Here is a 20,760-nt window from a genome sequence, read left to right as displayed (position 1 = left end):
ATCTGGATACAGTGGTCACCACAACTGCACGGACTACCCTAGTACGCTTCCTGGCAGACCCAAATTCTCACCTTGTACTACGTACTACAGATGTATTGCCCCTGCCGATTGGTCCCCTTACTAGCGGCATCTCACCCATTCTCCTAAGAGTTCGAGCTTGGTGTACATCTGCCCTGAAGGGATCATTGGCCATCATCGCCGTAATTACGTTCTCTTGGACGTGTACTGGACTGGAACTCGGTCTCCTGCTCACTGACCACTACGCCATTTGGGCACAGTGGCCACCAAACCCGTACGGACTGTCTTAGCACGCCTCCTGTCAGACCCAAATTCTCATCTCATACCACTCGCTGCAGGAATCGGCGAGATGCCGCGAGTAACGAGGCTAATGAGCAGGAGCGCTACACAAGTAGTGTGTGGTGTAAGGTGAGAATTTGGGTCTAACGGGAGGGGCGCTAGGGCACTCCGCACGGTTAAGCTGACCATTGTGGCCAGATGGCGTAGTGTTCAGTGTATCTGCCCAGTGTTGCCGGCACGGTAGCTGAGCGTGTTCGGCCAGAGATCCAAAAAAGAAAAACTGAGTAAAGGAAACAACGATCAACTTGAACGGATGTCATGTGACGTCCGTCGAGACCAAACGCAACGAACAATACTGAAAAAAAATGAAGAGAGGTTAAAAGAAAGTAATCAGGAGACCCAGATTCGAGTCCCGAACTGGTACAAATTTTCAAGTTGCCCCATTCACATAAATCAATGTCACCTGGCAGCCAATGTCATTAACTGCGTTTCTTTTGATTTCTTGCGTTCATTTACCTTTGAATCTGTACTGCACTCAAAATGTCTAAGCGACATTGCAAATATCGACGGTTTGGACTACGTCTCTAGTTTGAAAACTATGATACGCCGTGCACTCATAATACTTGCTATTGACAACAATAATAAGTACGATACTCTTCCCCTTCAAGCATCCACTCAGTACTGCATCATTCTTTCTCGGAATTGTTTTTCCGGCAGTATTAGTGGTACATTAACAGTGGTACACAGCAACATGGATAGGGTTACTGAGGAAGAGCTGCGAAAGTGCACCTAGTTAACGAATCCACTGCATATAATGGAAGACCAGCGCAATGGCGCCATGCTCAGTTGTTCCCGCAGCGTCGGTAACCGCACCACAGTACCTCTGCATATTACGAATGTTGCATTACTCCGTTTTGTGGCGTACGTTTTCGTAAATACACTACAGTCTTTTTCAGTCTGTTGCAGCTATTTTCACAGAAACAAAAGTAACTTGGTTAACAAACCAAAAAAATCATAATTATGAGGTGTGTTCAGTAAGTATTGCTTCACAGTTTTTTTCTGAAAGCAGTTGGTTTTATTCAGGATTCCAGTACACCATGTTACTTTGGCTACAAAATCCTATTTTTTAACATAATTTCCGTTCAGTGCGACGACCTTCCGCCATCCTATTGGGAGGGCCGGTATGCTCACATGGTACCATTCTACTGGGCAACGCCGCAGCCAACGTCTTGTTGCGTCAGTTAACTCCCTCTCCCCACATAATCCAAATACTGCTTCCGGCGCAGTCCATCCTTCATTGGGCACAGATGGAAGTTTGAAGGTGCGAGATCCGGGCTGTGGGGTGGATGGGGAAGAACAACAGTCCAGTGAAGGTTAGTGATCTCCTCTCGGGTGCTCAGACTTGTGTGAGGCTTCGCATTGTCATGGAGAAAGAGAAGTTCGTTTACATCCGTCGATCACCTCGAATGACAGTTTCCGCACGTTCTAACATTGCAGGAGTCACAGTTATGTGCAGCCGGCCGGCTGGCACGTGGGATATCGGACGGGTTTGCGCGCCCTTGTTACTACGACGTCAGACGTCTCGCCCTACGACTCACCGCGCTTTTGTTCACTGCCAGGTGTCCGTGGACATTCTGCAAGCGCCTGTGAATATCTACGCTACTTTCCTTCTCCGCCAAAAGAAACTCAATGACAGCTCTCTGCTTGGAACGCACCTCCTCTACAAACGCCATTTTGAGGGCTACGTATAGCGCCCAGAAATTCATGAAGCTATAGGGGCTGAAGCGGGAATATTCCACGATGTCCCACAATAAATTTCGCATTTTGTCAACCGTAATTGGCCGAGAAAAAAAAATGCGTTACTTATTCAGCTCCCTTCGTTCATTATTACTCTGGAAAAAAGCCAGCGGAGATCAAGGTTCCCTTATAGCAAAATACCCCCAATAAAGGTCCCCGAACAACCTCCGAAATTCTGTTGGTGGAAATCTAGTTTACCCAGTATGAATAGCGCAAGCAAGGCAGTCGGCGTTCCTTGTGATCCTCGGCGGGAGAAATTCGGCTGTTTCGCTGAGGGCAGCCACAAAATTGAGGACGCTGGCTTGGTTTAAGGTGTGACGGTCGTGCAGAAGTAGCGGTAGCGCTACTGCCCTGGCAGCCATTCGGCGCCCCTTGAACTCTTGCTCTCCGCTCTTGATCGTTGCCTGCGACTTCTTGGCAGACCGGCTGAAAACGTGGCGCTAATTTTAGAGTGAGAAACAAGTCCATTCAGCGACTGCGACTACAAAGCGCTGCGGTGGAAAAGCCCGTGCTGACGGTCCAATAATAACTGTCACTTGAGATGGCTGCGGTGGGGAGCTTTCGTGTCTGCAGCATCGACGCTTTGTCATTTCCCCGTACTCTGGTTCTTGAAAATTCAAAAGAGAAAAGGATGCCTTTAATTCTTTAACTGTGCGTTTGAACTGAAGCCCAAGATGCGAAACCGCTGAAGTATGCTTTTTGGCTGTAAGTGTTTAAGACTGGCATTCACCTCTTTGTGCTGCCTTACGCCAAATGAAGTTCAAAAAGACTCACAACCGAACAAAGGAAATGTTAGCAGTAACAAAACAGCACGACTCCTGGAAAAGTACTGTTTTGTCTCTCGTGTCTGTAATGTGATATCGACTGCGACAGCTTTTCATAAAGAAACAGAAGTTTCTGACGACACTACGTTTGCCTATATAAAATGGGACATGATTAAGGGTTGTAAAGCCTCTAATAGGAGAATAAAGGACCCTCAACCAGTCGCATCTGGCCGAAGTGACGAAGCAAAAATGGACTGCAATGCCCTACACCATACTGGCGTACATATGTAACATTATCACTGAGTAACATTGACTGAAGTAGTATCATTGTGAAATAGTACTGACACTGCGAAAGGCGAGAAACGTAACGAAATATGCACACAGTACCTCTACTAAGAACTGAAGCATATTTGATAAGTATAGAAATTATAGAGTGATAACAGTGAAAGTTTTGAAGAATTATGTGACAACAGTTATTAGTGAATTACGTGAACGCAACATATATCAAATATGAAAGGGAAATCTATAATGTAGAGCAGTGATCCCCAACCTTTATGAGAGCATTACCCCTGAGTGCAGTCAGATATTATTATATAGTACCCCATGCCCCATCAATATTAGTGCCTAACTACGCTTTGAAAAAGAATTTTCTTTGAAAATTTTTATTCTTAAAATGACGAAAGATGAGTGACATTTGGTTTTTGTATATGTTTTATTCAACCACAAATTAATGATTCAATGAGACAACGGCACTGTTTATTTCCAACAATCTCTTTTTATGGAATGATTATGCGGTTCTTAGTGCATCGCGAGTATTACCTACAGGAAGCTAATTATCCACATTGAGGCTAGACAGTTGTTACAAAAAGGCATACTCTGCACCACTCCTTTACTCAGTGACACTTACTTCATATGCACCCTGCACACTCTATTGCAAACCATTTTGTTTGTAAATGACTTGTTGTTGGTCTCCTTACTTTCATAGCCGGCAGTACATAACCTACACACTGCCAATGCTTTTGCTGACCACTACCACCAATAATAAAAGCTGTAGCCCCCACGATATTGTGTCATGCATTAATGTTAGTATTTGGGAAGAAAAACTATTTATTGATAATTTATGTAATTTATGAAGTTGTGATTATAGTAATGATTTTTCAAAAATGGTATCGTTTGTGAAACAGAATTGAACCAGTTGTTTTACCCTTCAGAAAATTTAATTTCATCCCTGGGAGTGGGGTTGGAGGGAAGGGGTAATAATCCCCATATTGGGAAACACTGCTGCAGAGCCTATTCAGCAAAACATTTTGTATAATATTTTACATTTTCAGCATACGCAAGTGGATTGTATAATAACCTCTACCTCTGTTTTGAAAATCAGAGTCCAAAGCACATCTTACAGAAAAAATTTAAAGGTGACCTACTATAGTATTATCATAACAGTGTTAACAGGATTCATGATGATTTGACCCCATATCTTCTGTTCTTTTCAAATGGCCCACTGTACAAACATTGTTCATTGTTTACAGTACAAGATACAGATATAGCCTACTATTAGCAAATGGAAATCATGGGCAAAACATCATTACACTGAGCTATCCACTGTACAGGTACAGTACAGGAATCAGGAGTGAGGTCTCTATTTGAAGTTGCTGGAAACAAGAAATCTTGTGATGCTTCACTGAACTATCAGACTTCAGCAGTTACAGCCACATTCATAGCATTAAAATAAACAAGAAATGGGACAGAGTGTAGATGCAAATGCAGAAATGTGACAGATTCTATGTTGTTAAGAAGTTGCATCGCTCCGTGGGGGTGTAACTCAGAGGTAGAGTGTCTGCTTCGCATGCAGAAAGTCCTGGGTTCAAATCCCAGCTCCTCCAAATATTTTTATCTTTCAGGTGACACTCTATGTGTATATTAATATCATAGTTTCTCATTAATGCGAATGAACTGCTTTCAGAACTAAAACTAATACAGTCTATAGGTGGATTCCAAAATATCTCCAGCACATTGTTGGGATAGTCTCTTCAGTGCTTCTCTATCCTCATTATGCCCTTTTACACTGTCTTGCTCTAGTCGAATCGTTAAACATCGACAAAAGAGAAAATAGGATACATTAAGAGATTTTCGATAACTAACAGTTTAAACAAAACCAAAAGACAACACATGCGGTCCCTGCGAGGACTGGAGTTTGGGGTTACGCAATAAATAGATAAATAAAATAAATTGAAATGGTTTCGGTCGAAAGAAAAATACGAACGTTTTATGATGGCGTTAACGTCCTTGATGCGATGTTACGGAACAGATTAATGCATGGTTTGGGGAACGAAAACCTCTTGAAGTTACAATGCTGGTCTCCTACGAGAATAAGAGTACGTGCTTGAATCAACGATGGGTCGCTGTACGCTCTGTCGTAAACACGCTGAACGACAGTTTCCGCAGCTGTGTTAAAGGCTCTGTTCTGTACAGTACACGAACTGATACTAACACAAAAGTGTGCGTGTTTTGCCTGAGTGTTATGGCATTACTGATTATCTGTTAAGTAGTTCTGCTCCTCTATTCATGTTATTCCAATCTTCAAAATGTAATAATGGTTGGGCGATTTATTTTAAGATCAAATATGTTTACAACTCATTCAGAACATAACAAATTTTGTCGCATAGGGGAGGGGACACAAAATGACATAATAAATTCTCATTTGTAATTCGTAGTTTTTTTTTGCCGTGATTCACTCCAAGCACAGAGAAAATGTACCACGGCATCTGTCTTACGATCCGAATAGGACCGATGACCACCGAAACCGGTAATTTCGTATTGAAATTATTGTGATTGTGCTGGAAAATAAATTATTTTCAAAACAAGCATTTCTAGAATCATGGGCATCTCCAGTACGACTGAAACACCATGCCTCTCAAAACAGCTGACTTAGGTCAGTTAAAATTGTGTAAATGCGATTTTACAATGTGCCATTGTTTCTACAGTAGCATGTGCATGAAGAATTCAAAATGTAATAATTAGTGTCACCTTGAATTCAAAATTTCAGAACAGTGTTTTGGGTTACCAGGTTAGGCAAAATGATACAATGTTAGCAGAGACACTGCTTTCTTTACTATTACATCATTATCATAAAGATGCAATAATGTGTGAGGTAAACGTTAGAAAAAATGGTTCAAAGGGCTCTGAGCACTATGGGACTTAACATCTATGGTCATCAGTCCCCTCCCTAGAACTTAGAACTACTTAAACCTAACTAACCTAAGGACAGCACACAACACACAACACCCAGCCGTCACGAGGCAGAGAAAATCCCTGACCCCACCGGGAATCGAACCCGGGAGCTCGGGAACCCGAGCGTGGGAAGCGAGAACGCTACCGCACGACCACGAGATGCGGGCTAAACGTTAGAACTGCGAGGTTAATAAGGTAATAATTATCCTTGACAACATATAAAGTTTTTTATGGCATTATCTCCAGGAACTTAAAAACTGACAATTCATATTTAAAATTTCGCCAATGTTCAAAATCTGGATCGTATTTTCGCTTCAGATAATGAATCATCACCTTGGTGACACAAATCACAACTCTACAATTTCAGCACAATCTGCATTGCTCTATTTTGAACAGCTCATGCACTTCAACCAGACGTCTCTTCCTTTCGATCAACTGAATAAATCGCAGCAGTAAAATCTTGTTTCATCCTCTTAATTATGAGTAGAAATATTTATATCTACGCCTTCATCCTGTGGTAAAAACATGGCCAAACGCCGCTTCACAGGCGCTCTGTGGGATATTTTCATTCGTTATCTCTTCTGAAGCCCCTTCTCCTTCCACGCATGCTGATTTGCCGTTGAAGCAAGCTCCTCGCCATCTTGCCAGCTGTACATCTCTTGCTCACCTTTCAACAGGAAATGTTCGGAAACGGTTATTGATGATTTGTTGTTATGAGTACTACATGCTTCAAGTGGTTGTTGGATTAGATTGGTCAGTTATTTGAGTTGGTTGATTTGTTGCCCCTCTTCGCGCGTACCTAGTATCATTCAACGCTTTCGCCACAAGGAGCGCTGAGCGAGCTATATCATAAAAATGGTTGCCCCCGCCCCCTGGGAGGAAACAGAGTGTTGTGTGGCTAGGAGAAAACAAATCACTGATAACTGCGCAGCGAAACTCTGTGTCTCATTATGGAAACCAAGTACTTGATGTCAAGTTAGTCAGAATGTGGATGGAAACTTTTTTAGCAACGGGGTTGATTCAGAAACGGACAAGCAGCGGCATACCGCCGGTTTTGGAGGAGATAGTGCAGACAGTTCAAACCGCATTCGATACAGAAATCGATTAGACAAGTTTCTCGGGAGCTTCAAGTTCCAAAGAAGACAGTGCATAAAGTGGTTCACAAACGTCTTAAATTGTATGTTTACAACGCCCAAGTTGTTCAGGCATTACAACCAAATGATCATCCAAAACGTGAACAAATTGCAATGGACCATTTGGATGTGGACAATGTTTTCTGAAGCTTGTGTGTTTTTCTGATGTGGCTACATTTCATGATTGTGGCTCTGTTAACAGTCGTAATGTCTGGGTTTGGGGATCAGAAAATCCTCATGTCATACGAAAACACATTCGGGACAATCCAAACATTAGCAATGTGTGAGAGAGTGACTTGTTCATTTTTCTTCCTTGAAAACAAAGTAAGTGGATATGTTTACCTAGACATGTTGGTCAGTTATGCCGTTTCCCAGCTACAGGATATACAAGACACTATCGTCTTTCAACATGATAACGCTCCCGGTCATTGGGTCCTAGAATTTCTCAATTTTCTTAATAACACTTTCCCAATCAGGTGGATTGGCAAAAATGGCCAAATTCCGTGGCCCCTGAGATCAATATTACCCCCATAGACTTCTTTCTTTGGGGGTTCGTGAAAGATATTGTGTAAAAAAAAACAGCAGTTCCTGATATTGTGACATTGCAGTAACGCATTGGCACAGTCACACGAGACTTGTTGTAGAATGTTGGCAAAATATTGAATAACGGCTTGATATTTTGCGTTTTACTAGGGATGCACAGCTTAGAAGTGATTTAAGTGTTGATTAAATATTATATGAAACGTTTTTATAAGGTTCAAAACTTATTGAGTAGAGGCATATGTGGTATAACGTATGTTTCGTTTACTGCATCCAATAAAGAGTTACCTTGTTTCGTTATCAGGATAAACATTTATGCACACCTTGTACTTTATACAGATACGCCAGGGAGGCTTTAGACTATCCCACCTTAAACTTTCGAATGTCAGTAATACCAGATTTCATGCCACTTCCAAAACAATATAAGTGAATTCTTATTTACTTATTCACAACGGCTTCCAAAACTGTTTTAGAAAGATGTACAAATAGTGTATATAGTTGCTAGTTGCCGTTTTAATCTGTAAATGTCCTTTTACGTACAGAAATACTGTATTCGACCAATCGATAGGATGTGTGATGGGTTAGGCAAAACGACATAGTCCTGTGCCGCTTTACTCTCGGCAACATAAAAGTGACCTTTGTTCATAACCACGAAACTTAACAGACCTGCAGTCAAAATGTGCTGTAGACAGAAAGACTTACATTTGCAAGACTCCCACCTAATACTAAATCTTATAGGGATATATTTATAACAGCACAATTTCAAATGTTTCTGAACGTGGAAATGCTTTCTTTGCCTTCAAAAAAGTTTTCACGTTTCTCACTCCGCCAAATGGAAGTAGACAAAGTTAAATGGCTGGTAGGTGAAGCGTAAACATCACAAGAATTCGACTAAAACAAAGATTCCCATCATGTCATCGGGCACATTTAAAAAAGGCCGCTGTTTTGTTTTGCATTATAGGTCACTTTCCCTAGATAACTCTAAACTGTGTATAGTAAGTGAATAAATTATCCATTATTTCGTCATATACCGCCCTCAAACCACTTTGCATCTATGGCAAGTTCCGAACAAGAATCTTTTTGCCTTCAAATGTAGGTAACATGTTCTCATTCTCGGAAACAGACGTTCGCACAAAACAAGCCTGCATACGTCCACTCTGAATTAGGTAGTAAATAAGCAGCAACAAAGACAGGTAGGTGCAGGGGAAGAATGTGTGGCAGGCTGTGCGCAGCCTGAGATCAACTACCTCGCCGCTTACCAAGCCCTGCATACCTCCGTGGAAGGATTCCAAAGACAACCAGAATGTCAATAAAGTAAACAAACAACTGAAATACCAGCGAGGTTCAAAATATGGTGCCCAGACGTAGAAACAACCAAGTGACGAGAAGAGCTAAAAGCAGGTGTGAATGTGGCAAAGAGCTAACGGAATACCACCGTCTTGCCTGATTTGGGAACTGTGCAGCGTGTACAAAGCAGTTCTGGCATGTGACAGCGCGATCCGAGTCGCACTTTCGTGTTCCGCAAACGGAAAGTGAAGTAAGTCTTCATCGTTATACGTTTCGTCATAACAGGCAGATGAACCTGTCACTTGCAACGTATATTTGTGGTTAGAGGATTTACAGCCAGTGATTCGGATTTGAAATTTGATCTTTCTCGATTGTTTTCGTACCTATCTTCAGGTAGTGTGCACTGAGATGACAAAGTCATGGGATGCCGATAAGCACACACACTGACCAGCCAAAACGTTATGAGTACCTGCCTAATAGCCGGTATGTCCACCTTTGGCACAGATAACAGCGGCGAACCTTTATGACATGGAAACAGTGAGGCCTTGGTAGGCCGCTGGAGGGAGCTGGCAGCACAATTACAGACACAAATCACGTAATTCTCGTAAATTCGGAAATGGGGGAGACGAGCTCTGACGCCATGTTCAGTCACATCCCAGATGTGTTCGATCGGGTTCAGATCTTGTTACGGTGTAAAGTCAAGCGGCAGCACACTAGTCGGAAACGAAAGATCAGAGGGGGCTGTGAAGAAGACGTCAGCCAATTGCACGCAGATCCATCCCTGTCCAGGACGGCAGTGGCCTCCATGCGAAAGAGGAGATAGCGATTAGTCGCGGACCACTTCTACAGCAGCATTACGACTAAGCACTTCAAGACCAGCGACTTTGGAACTGTACGAGGGTCACTCCAAAAGAAATGCACATTATTTTTGTAAAACTACACTTTTCATTCTGCATGTGTGAATGTTTTACAGTGTGTAGATACACCCTTCCCGCTTGTTTTCAAACTTAGTTCAACCTGTTCCTGTGAGTGGCACCGTCACAGCGTGTCTTCAAGATGGCTGCTACACTTGACGTTCGTCAGAAGCAACGTGCTGTCATAGAATTCCTGTGCTGTGGAAACGAGACAGTGGGAAACATCCACAAGAGGTTGAAAAAGGTGTACGGAAATGCTGCTGTCGATCGCAGTACAGTTAGTCGGCGGGCAAGCAGGTTACGTGACGAAAGCGGGCACGGCAATATTGAGGATTGTCCTCGCAGCGGCAGGCCTCGTACTGCACACACTCTAGACAATGTGCAGAGAGTCAACGAATTGGTGACTGCTGACAGACGCATCACAGTGAACGAATTGTCACGCTACGTTGGGATAGGGGAAGGAAGTGTTTGCAGAATACGAAAAGCGCTGGCGTTAAAAAAAAAGGTTTGTGCCAGGTGGGTTCCCAGGATGTTGACAGTGGCTCATGTGGTGTCACCGCCAGACACCACACTTGCTAGGTGGTAGTTTTAAATCGGCCGCGGTCCATTAGTACATGTCGGACCCGCGTGTCGCCACTGTGTGATCGCAGACCGAGCGCCACCACAAGGCAGGTCTCGAGATACAGACTAGCACTCGCCCCAGTTGTACGGACGACGTAGCTAGCGATGCACACTGACGAAGCCTCGCTCATTTGCAGAGCAGATAGTTAGAATAGCCTTCAGCTAAGTCAATGGCTACGACCTAGCAAGGCGCCATTAGTAACATTGCATGTATCTAAAGAGTCTCACTTGTATCGCCACAATCTCCAGATGTACCAAAAGGATGGATTAAAGTTAAGTATTCCAGAAGCTACATACTTTTCTTTATAGCATTCATTACGTATCCTGTTTCAGACCTCACGCCCATTTGCGTGAGCTTAGCGCGTGCCTTTCGGCTTCCTCTCATTGTGTCTAGGCTGTCTTGTCTAGACACAACATTTTTGGCGACGAGGCTTAAAAGAGGATTTCGCGTTTGTATTGCTCTAATTTGATTGTGTCATGGCTTCGCCAGATGTACTGTCCGAATTTTATCGCTTGCAGAATCAGCAGACGCAGGCGTTATTGGATGCCCTTGGACAGCTCTTCCAGGGTCAACGTGCACTGCAAAACGATGCGGCCGCCGCCGCTTCACCGCTACCGCAGCCACAACATGCAGTTGCACCCCCATTTCGTCCCTATGAACAAGCTAAGGAAACATGGACGGAGTTGTCACGCCAATTTGGATTTCATATCGCCGCCTACAGAATTCACGGTAACGAGCGGCAGCCTTTTTGATTGTCGTGTGTAGGGGTGCAAACGTACCGTGTGATAGTGAAATTATTTCCCCGACGCGACGTAGCAACTCTGTCCTACGAAGAAATTTTGTCGGCATTGGACGCCTATTTCAAAGAAACAGTCAATGTCGTTGCAAAAAGGTATACGTTCTTTCGTGCAAAACGTACGGCCGGTCAAACTAATAGGGAGTGGGTTGCAACATTGCAAGGCCTTACAAGGGATTGTGCTTTTGAGTGTGAATGTGGACTCCCTTATTCAGATACTATGGTACGTGATGCAATAGCACAGAACGTTTCTGATGTTCGCATACGGGAACAGATTTTGAAACTCGTCAATCCCTCCCTTCAACAAGTGATAGCCATATTGGATAGACAAGACACGCTTGACTTTGCTCAGGAATCATTTGCAACTTCGCCAGCCGTGTGTCACATTAACCGGCCCGCCGGGCGCGCTGCAGGGACGGATAAACTGCCCTCGCACACGTCGGCGCAGCTGCCGCCACGCTCTAAACCAGGTGTGCCGCGACAGCATACAAATGCAGTGAAATCATGCCCGCGGTGTGCTACTAGACATTTGCGTGAAAATTGCCCGTCACGCCAAGCTATTTGCTTTTTCTGTAATAAGAAAGGACATGTTCAAAGTGTTTGCCAGAAAAAGCTCAGATCAGATAATCACAACCATTCCAGGCCCTTTGCTTCGCGCCGGAATCGAACCACGGATACTCAGGCTCGTGCACCTTCGCCCATGGACATTCATGTAGTTAATTCCACTCCCTCCAGTGCCACTTTCTCTAACAGTGACTGTGTTCGTCCCACAAACAGTGTGCGTCGACGTCGCCGGAAATCACGTCAATTAGCAAGTGATGCTGTACCTGTATCAGTTCAAATTACACGAGACAGTCGCTCTTGTCGTCAGCAGGACAATAAACTTTTTGTAGATTTGGACTTTAATGGCAAGGTCATACCATTCCAGCTCGATACCGGAGCTGCAGTTTCATTGCTCAATCACGACACGTACAAACAACTGGGCAAACCTCAGTTGCGTGCCGCAAATGTTAAGTTACATAGTTATTCAGGTCAGAATATCCCTGTGTTAGGACAGTGCACTCTTCTTGCAACATACAAGGGACAAACAAAACTTGTGTCATTTTACGTTCTTCGTTCTTCTACTGCAGTGAACTTGTTTGGTTTAGATTTATTTCAGTTGTTTAACTTGTCTATTGTAAATCAGGTCCTATCAGTGAATCAGACTGTGCCTTCCGCCAGTGTTTCTCGGCTATGTGAAGAATTTTTGCACCGGGCCTTGGTTGTGCTAAGAACTATGAAGCACATTTGGAACAGAAAGTAAACGCGCAACCGAAATTTTTCAGAGCGCGCAATGTTCCCCACGCATTGCGTGATGAGGTCACAAGAACATTACACGATTTGGGATCACAAGGTGTGATTGAATGTGCACACTGCCTCTTCTCTTTCAGCTCCGCTTCATCGCTTACGCCGTACTGGTGTTCCGTTCGTCTGGACGACGGAATGCGAACGCGCCTTTCGCCAGTTGAAATCGGCGTTGCTTTCAAATACTTGCCTTACGCCATTTGATCCCCAGAAACCCCTTTTGTTGATGGTAGATGCATCGGATTTCGGGATCGGTGCTGTGCTTGCGCACAAAGATGGATCGCATGATCGCCCTATTGCCTTTGCGTCCAAATTGCTCTCGTCTGCGCAAAGAAATTACTCGCAGATAGAGAAAGAAGCTTTGGCTCTCGTCTTTGGTGTTACAAAGTTCCATGATTTCTTGTATGGTCGTCACTCTACCATCATCACAGACCACAAACCTTTGACGTCGCTTTTTCATCCGAACACGCCTGTACCTCCGCGTACAGTGCAGAAATTCATTCGCTGGTCTATTTTCCTCTCGCAGTACCGCTACGATATCTTGTATCGGTCCACTGCTAAGCACGGAAACGCCGATGCGTTGTCCCGTTTGCCTGTTGCTGAGGATAGAGCATTCGATTCTTCCGAACTTGCTTGCGTGTTCATTGATTCGGAAACCGATGAAGTGGTCGAATCGTTTCCGATTGATTTTCGTCGTGTAGCTACAGCCACAGCTGCTGACCCGGTCCTTGCTACCGTTTTGCGTTTTGTTGCTACGCAATGGCCTTTGTCAAAGTCTCGGATCGAGGATCCGTTGGTTCGCCGATTTTTTGCTCACAAGGAGAGACTTTTTGTTCGACGTGGTGTTTTGTTGTTGCGTTCTAATAATGATCAGTCCAGAGTCGTGGTCCCACGTTCGTTACAGTCCTCTGTTTTACGGCTTCTTCACCAAGGACATTGGGGTATAGTGCGAACGAAACAACTTGCTAGTCAGCACTGTACTTGGTTCGGAATCGATGCTGCGATTACGAATATGTGTTCTTCTTGCCTGGCGTGTGCCGAACAACAATCCGCACCGCCGCAGAAATTCTTTGCATAGCCGAAAGCCACTTCCCCTTGGCAACGCTTGCACATCGATTTTGCTGGTCCATTCTGGAATGCTAGATGGTTGGTTGTGGTAGATGCCTTCAGTAATTTTCCTTTTGTTGTCCGGATGTCTTCCACGACGTCAGCTGCCACCATCCAAGCGTTGTCAGCTATCTTTTGCATTGAAGGTCTTCCACACACTATTGTTTCCGACAATGGCCCACAATTCATGTCCGCAGAATTTCAGTCATTCTGCCAGCCCAATGGTATTCAACATCTGACATCCGCGCCGTTTTCGCCTCAGTCAAACGGTGCTGCTGAACGATTGGTCCGGACTTTCAAGTCACAGATGTTGAAGTTGAAAGAGTCGCATTCTCGGGAGGACGCGTTGTTGCTCTTTTTGTCATCGTATCGCTCTCAGCCCCGAGATGGTCGCTCGCCGGCTGAGTTGCTCCACGGTCGTCCTCATCGAACCTTGATGTCTTTGCTGCACCCGCCGCATCAGGTTCCTGTGCAGCGGCAGACTTCTGCTTTTGCTCCAGGCGACGTTGTATTCTATCGCAACTATCGAGGTTCACGGCGTTGGCTCGCAGGGCGCATTCTTCGCTGCCTCGGCCGCGCGATGTATTGGGTTTTGGGGGCCTCTGGTGAGGTGCGTCAGCATCTCAATCAGCTGCGCCTCTGTCGTCGCACGGGTTCTGCCGCTCCCCGTCTGCTTTCAGCGACGGTGCCGTCCGATCAGCGCCCTGGGGACCTATCTACTGGCTCGCCTCATCCCCAGGTGTTACCGACGATGCCTTCCATTTTGCCCCATGGCGACGCGCCGCCGACGCCGCCTCCGCCGCCGCCGCCTGTCCTCCAGCCGGCGCCGCCCGCAGTGGACGCTTCGCTGCAGCCGCCAAGCGCCTCCCTGGGTCCCGCGCCGCCGTTCGCTTCTCGTGACCAGCTGTCCTCCGCCATGGAACTCTTGCCCGCTCCGGACCACATGACGTCATCGCGCGTCGGCTACCCCGACGCAATGGAGGTCGACCCTTCGGCCCCTCCTGTCTCTTTACGGGCGCATACACCGCATGTTGACGTGCACCCTGGACTAGGTTTTCAGGCGTTTCCCAGATCCCCTCGGACCGAATGGCCGGGTGCGGGTGGCACAGCCTCGCCTGTTGTTAGGCTCCCCACCTCATCGCATACGTCAACATGGGGTCCTCCCCACGGCGGGCGGAAGCCTTATAACACGACCGTTCGCCGATTTGCGGAGGAGGAATGTGGTGTCACCGCCAGACACCACACTTGCTAGGTGGTAGTTTTAAATCGGCCGCGGTCCATTAGTACATATCGGACGCGCGTGTCGCCACTGTGTGATCGCAGACCGAGCGCCACCACAAGGCAGGTCTCGAGATACGGACTAGCACTCGCCCCAGTTGTACGGACGACGTAGCTAGCGATGCACACTGACGAAGCCTCGCTCATTTGCAGAGCAGATAGTTAGAATAGCCTTCAGCTAAGTCAATGGCTACGACCTAGCAAGGCGCCATTAGTAACATTGCATGTATCTAAAGAGTCTCACTTGTATCGCCACAATCTCCAGATGTGCCAAAAGGATGGATTAAAGTTAAGTATTCCAGAAGCTACGTACTTTTCTTTATAGCATTCATTACGTATCCTGTTTCAGACCTCACGCCCATCTGCGTGAGCTTAGCGCGTGCCTTTCGGCTTCCTCTCATTGTGTCTAGGCTGTCTTGTCTAGACACAACAGCTCACAAAGAAACAAGGAAAACGGTACGCAGCGAACTTTTGGAGGCCGGCCGGAGTGGCCGAGCGGTTCTAGGCGCTACAGTCTGGAACCGCGCGACCGCTACGGTCGCAGGTTCGAATCCTGCCTTGGGCATGGATGTATGTGATGTCCTTAGGTTAGTTAGGTTTAAGTAGTTCTAAGTTCTAGGGGACTGATGACCTCAGAAGTTAAGTCCCATAGTGCTCAGAGCCATTTTATTTGAACTTTTGGAACAGTACGAGAATGGTGGAGATGAATTTCTCGGAAGAACTGTGACAGGTGATGAAACATAATTTTTCACCAGAGACGTAAAGGCAATCAATGGAGTGGCATCATGCAAATTCACCCAAGAAAAAAAATTCAAAACCACACCTTCTGCTGGAAAAGTTATGGCTACGGTGTTTTTCGATTCCGAAGGACTCTTGCTTCTGGACATCATGCCAAGTGGAACCACCATAAATTCTTATGCATATGTGACGACACTGAAGAAACTTCGAGCTCGACTGAGTCGTGTTCGACCACATCGGAAAAACCAGGATGTTTTGCTGTTGCACGACAATGCACGGCCACATGTCAGTCAAAAAACCGTGAAAGCGATTACAAAACTCCGATGGACAACAATGAAACACCCGCCTTACAGTCCTGACCTGGCGCCGTGTGAGCATCATTTCTTTGGGAAACTGAAAGACTCTCTTCGTGGAACAAGGTTTGATGATGATGACTCCCTTGTGCACGCTGCCAAACAGTGGCTCCAACAGGTTGGTCCAGAATTTTACCGTGCGGGTACACAGGCGCTGGTTCCAAGATGGCGTAAGGCAGTTGAGAGGGATGGAAATTATGTGGAGAATTGAAAATATTGTCCCTAAAGGGTGTATCTACACACTGTAAAAATTTCAAACATGTAGAATAAAAGATGGATTTAAAAAAAAATAGTGTGCATTTCTTTTGGAGTGACCCTCGTATATATTGAAGAGGTTTCTTATTTGCATGTTACCCTTTGCTTGCGACACTTCTGTGTTACTGTCAGAGTTAAGTATTGTCACCGTTCATTTCGTAATAAAGCTCATTAACACCGTTTGTGTGAACGTTGTATAGCGATCCGAGAAGGCAGGCTTCCTCGACCCCACATATTTGACGTCAAGGCAGGATTCAACAGTATGAAGAAGACCCCAGAGCCCAGCTACCAGAAATTTTCTTTTGTGTTTTGCTGGCGCCTTAATTCTACATTGTCTTTTCTTTGCAGAGGTGTGTTTACTTGATTTAATAGTATCTCTTATAGTGTTGTTTCTATTCAGTGTTTTCAGGTGGGCGTTGCGGAAATTTTCTTTGCTCGTGTGGTTATCTGTATTGCTTGCCTTGTCCGTTTGTTGCATTTGCGAAGTCCACCATGAGCAATCCACCTCTCCCACACCTTGCTCAGGCGCCTCGGCTGCAGGCGATAGATGCAACGCAGCTAACACAGATGTGTGCGTTTCAGACGCAACAAACTGTATCGCTTCTAAACACGGTACAGCAGCTCCTGGCGAACCAAATAACTAATGCGGCGCAAACTAAACCTACTGTTGCTCCGAGTGCCACACCGCCTTTTCACCAGTTACATGAACAACAAGAGGAATGACTCGAGTGGTTGTAATAATTTGAAACCCACGAAATTGCTCACAACGAACCAGGTACTGTGAAACTCACTTTTTGTGCATGGCATGGAGTGCAGTGTTTCGCCTCATTCAGAAATTATTCCCTAACGCAACTCTGAGTTATCTTCCCTATGACCAGGTTGTAGATTGGGTAACTAACTACACTCATGCTCATAAATTAAGGATAGTGCTGATACATGGTGAAAAAACGCTCTGGTGAGCGGTTTGTGGGTTTAAATCCTCTCGGGGTATGGCCATGCGGTGCATCTGACCTGCGGTCGTCGCACGTTGTCGCTGACAGCAGTCCACATATTCAGAGGTGTGTTGGTGTCTGTCAGAGTACGGTGCACCGAGTAAGTGTGCAGACGTTTTCAGACATGCTAATTGTGTGTTGAAAATGGCTCAAAGAACACATATTGAGGACGTTATGAGGGGTAGAATACTAGGGCGACTGGAGGCTGGTCAAACACAGCAGGTCGTAGCACGGTTCCTCCGTGTGACACAAAGTGTGATCTCAAGGTTATGGCAACAATTCCAGCGGACAGGAAACGTGTGCAGGCTCTACAGTACAGGACGTCCACCGTGTACAACACCACAAGAAGACCGATATCTCACCACCAGTGCCCACAGACGGCCACGGAGTACTGCAGGTAGCCTTGCTCGGGACCTTACCGCAGCCACTGGAACAGTCGTCTCCAAACAGTCGACAGACGACTGAACAGACATAGTTCTTCGCCCGGCGACCTGCGAGATACATTCCACTGACCACTGGTCACAGGAAAACCCGTAAAGCCTAGTGTCAAGAACACAGTACATGGTCATTAGAACAGTGGTCCCAGACTACGTTCAGGACAAGTCCAGGTATAGTCTGAACAGTGATTCTCGCCGGGTTTTCATCTTGCGTGAACCAGGAACCAGATACCAACCCCTTGATGTCCTTGAAAGGGACCTGTATGCAGGTCGTGCTTTGATGGTGTGGAGTGGGATTATGATCGGTGCATGTACACCCCTGCATGTCGTTGACAAAGGAACTGTAACAGGTCAGGTGTATCGGGACGTAATTTTGCACCAGTATGTCCGCCTTTTCAGGGGTGCAGTGGGTCCCATCTGCCTCCTGATGGATGATAATGCACGGCCCCACCGAGCTGCCATCGTGGAGGAGTACCTTGAAACAGAAGATATCAGGCGAATGGAGTGGCCTGCCTGTTCTCCAGACCTAAACCCCATCGAGCACGTCTGGGATGCTCTCGGTCGATGTATCGCTGCACGTCTTCAAACCCCTACGACACTTCAGGAGCTCCGACAGGCACTGGTGCAAGAATGGGAGGCTATACCCCATCTTCTGCTCGACCATCTGATCCAGAGTATGACAACCCGTTTTGCGGCCTGTGTACGTGTGCATAGTGATCATATCCCATATTGGTGTCTGGGTACATGGGCAGGAAAAACAGTGGCGTTTTGTAGCACATGTATTTCGGAACAGTTTTCTCAACTTATTACCAATACCGTGGACTTACACATCTGTGTCGTGTGTGTTCCCTATGTGCCTATGCTATTAGTGCTAGTTTTGTGTAGTGTCACATTGTGTGGCACCACATTCTGCAATTATCCTAAGTTTATGAACATGAATGTATAATGACCGACAAGTGAATGTGGTGGCAGCCAGGCACCCCATATTTGACGAGTAGGCAGGAATTCAACAGATCTGGGGTGTTGGGGGGCCAGCGCATCAATTGGATGTAGCCGCTCCATCACGTTCCTCGCCTTGTGACATGGCGCATTATCTTGTTGAGAAATGCCACTGCCATCGAGAAACATTGACTGTCATAAAGGGGTATACGTGGGCTGCAACCAGAGTATAATGGAGGCACCACCAGCTTGCCTCCATCCCCCAGTAAAGGTGTCGAGGAGTTATTCCCCTTGAAGATGATGAATTCGCACACTCCCACTGGCGTGGTGAAGAAGGTAACGGGATTCATCAGACCATGCAACGGTCTGCCACTGCACCAGCATCCAGTGCCAATGGTCACGTGCCCCTTTCAGTCCTCATTGACGATGTCGTGGTGTTAACATTGGCACATGCGTGGGTCGTAGGCTGCGGTGGCACATCGTTAGGAGTGTTCAGTGCACTGTGTGTTCAGACACACTTGTACTCTGCACAGCATTAAACCCTAATGTTAGTTCCGTCACGGTTCGCCGCCTGTCCTGTTTTACCAGTCTGCTGAACCTACGACGTTCGACATGTGTAATGAGGGTTGGCCGACGTCTGGACGTGGTTTCACCTTGGTTTCTCCACATGTTGTAAACACTCATCACAGCATTCTTCGAACACCCGAGAAATCGGGCAGTTTCCGAAATGCTCGTGCTGAGCCTCCGGGCCGTCACAATCTGCCCTTGGTCAGACCCTGATAGATCGCGCGCCTTCTCCATTCTACATAAGGACAGCACGTTCACTGATACTATATGTACCACACGTGTGTCTGACTAGCAGTCAGTCCTCGCCAGGTGACACTGCTATCGCCTGGATGGGTTTATGTGATTGTAGGTCGGTGGTCACAATATATTTCCTGATCATTGTATACAAATGGCGGTAGTATCACGAACAGAAGGTATAAACGGGTAGTGCATTGGCGGAGCTGTCATTTATAATCAGCTGATTCATCTGAAAGGGTATCCGACGTGATTATAACCACGTGAGGGGTATTAACAGTATTTGCACGCGGAATGCTTGTTGGAGCCAGAAGCATGGGACATTGCATTTCGGAAATCGTTAGGAAATTCAAAATTCAGAACCCACAGTGTAAAGAGTCTCCCGAGGATACCAAATTTCAGGCATCACCTCTCAACACAGACATGCAAAGACTGATGTGAGTGATTTTGTCACCAGTATGACATCGACTGCAGCGCCTCTCTTGAGCTCACGACCATATTGGATGGACCCTACACGACTGGAAAGCTGTGGTCTCGTCAGATGAGTACTAATTTAAGTTGGTAAGAGCTGATGGCAGGGTTCGAGTGTGGTACATCCTCCAGGAAGCCATACACCTAAGTTGCCGGTAAGGCACAGTGCAAGCTGGTGGTGATTCCATAATGTTGTGGACTGTGTTTACATGGAAAGGCTGCGTCCTCTTGTCCAACTGAACCAATCATTGATTGGAATTGGTTATGTTCGGCTACCTGGGTACCATTTGCAGCCATTCATAGACTTCATGTTCCCAAGAAACGATGGACTTTTCATGGATGACAAAGCGCCATGTCATCGGGTCACAACTGTTTGCGATTGGTTTTAAGAAAATTTTGGACAATTCGCACGAATGATTTGGCCACTCAGATCGCTGGACATGAATCCCCTCTAACATTTATGGTACATAATGAAAAGGACAGTTTGTGCACAATATCCTGTACCGACAACCCTTTCGAAATTATCGAAGGCTGTAGATGCAGAATGCTTCAATATTTCTGCAGGAACCTTCCAAATACTTGTTGAGTCCATGCCACGTCGAGCTGCTGCACTACGCTGGGCAAAAGGATGTGCGAAACAACATTAAGAGGTCTCCTACAACTT

The 20,760-nt window shown here is 46.0% G+C and overlaps 1 non-coding gene across 1 annotated transcript; it reads left to right on the top strand.

Annotated features, from left to right (window-relative positions):
* Positions 1-4,669: 4,669 nt before the first annotated feature.
* Trnaa-cgc lies at positions 4,670-4,741 on the top strand. Its single transcript has one exon. It is a non-coding gene; the product is annotated as a tRNA-Ala (tRNA).
* The last annotated feature ends 16,019 nt before the right edge of the window (positions 4,742-20,760 follow it).

This window comes from Schistocerca americana, chromosome 2 (genome assembly GCF_021461395.2).
Source record: "Schistocerca americana isolate TAMUIC-IGC-003095 chromosome 2, iqSchAmer2.1, whole genome shotgun sequence".
Lineage (NCBI taxonomy): Eukaryota > Metazoa > Arthropoda > Insecta > Orthoptera > Acrididae > Schistocerca > Schistocerca americana.
The sequence above is the reverse complement of the archived record's forward strand: the minus strand, read 5'-3'. Positions and strand labels throughout refer to the sequence as shown.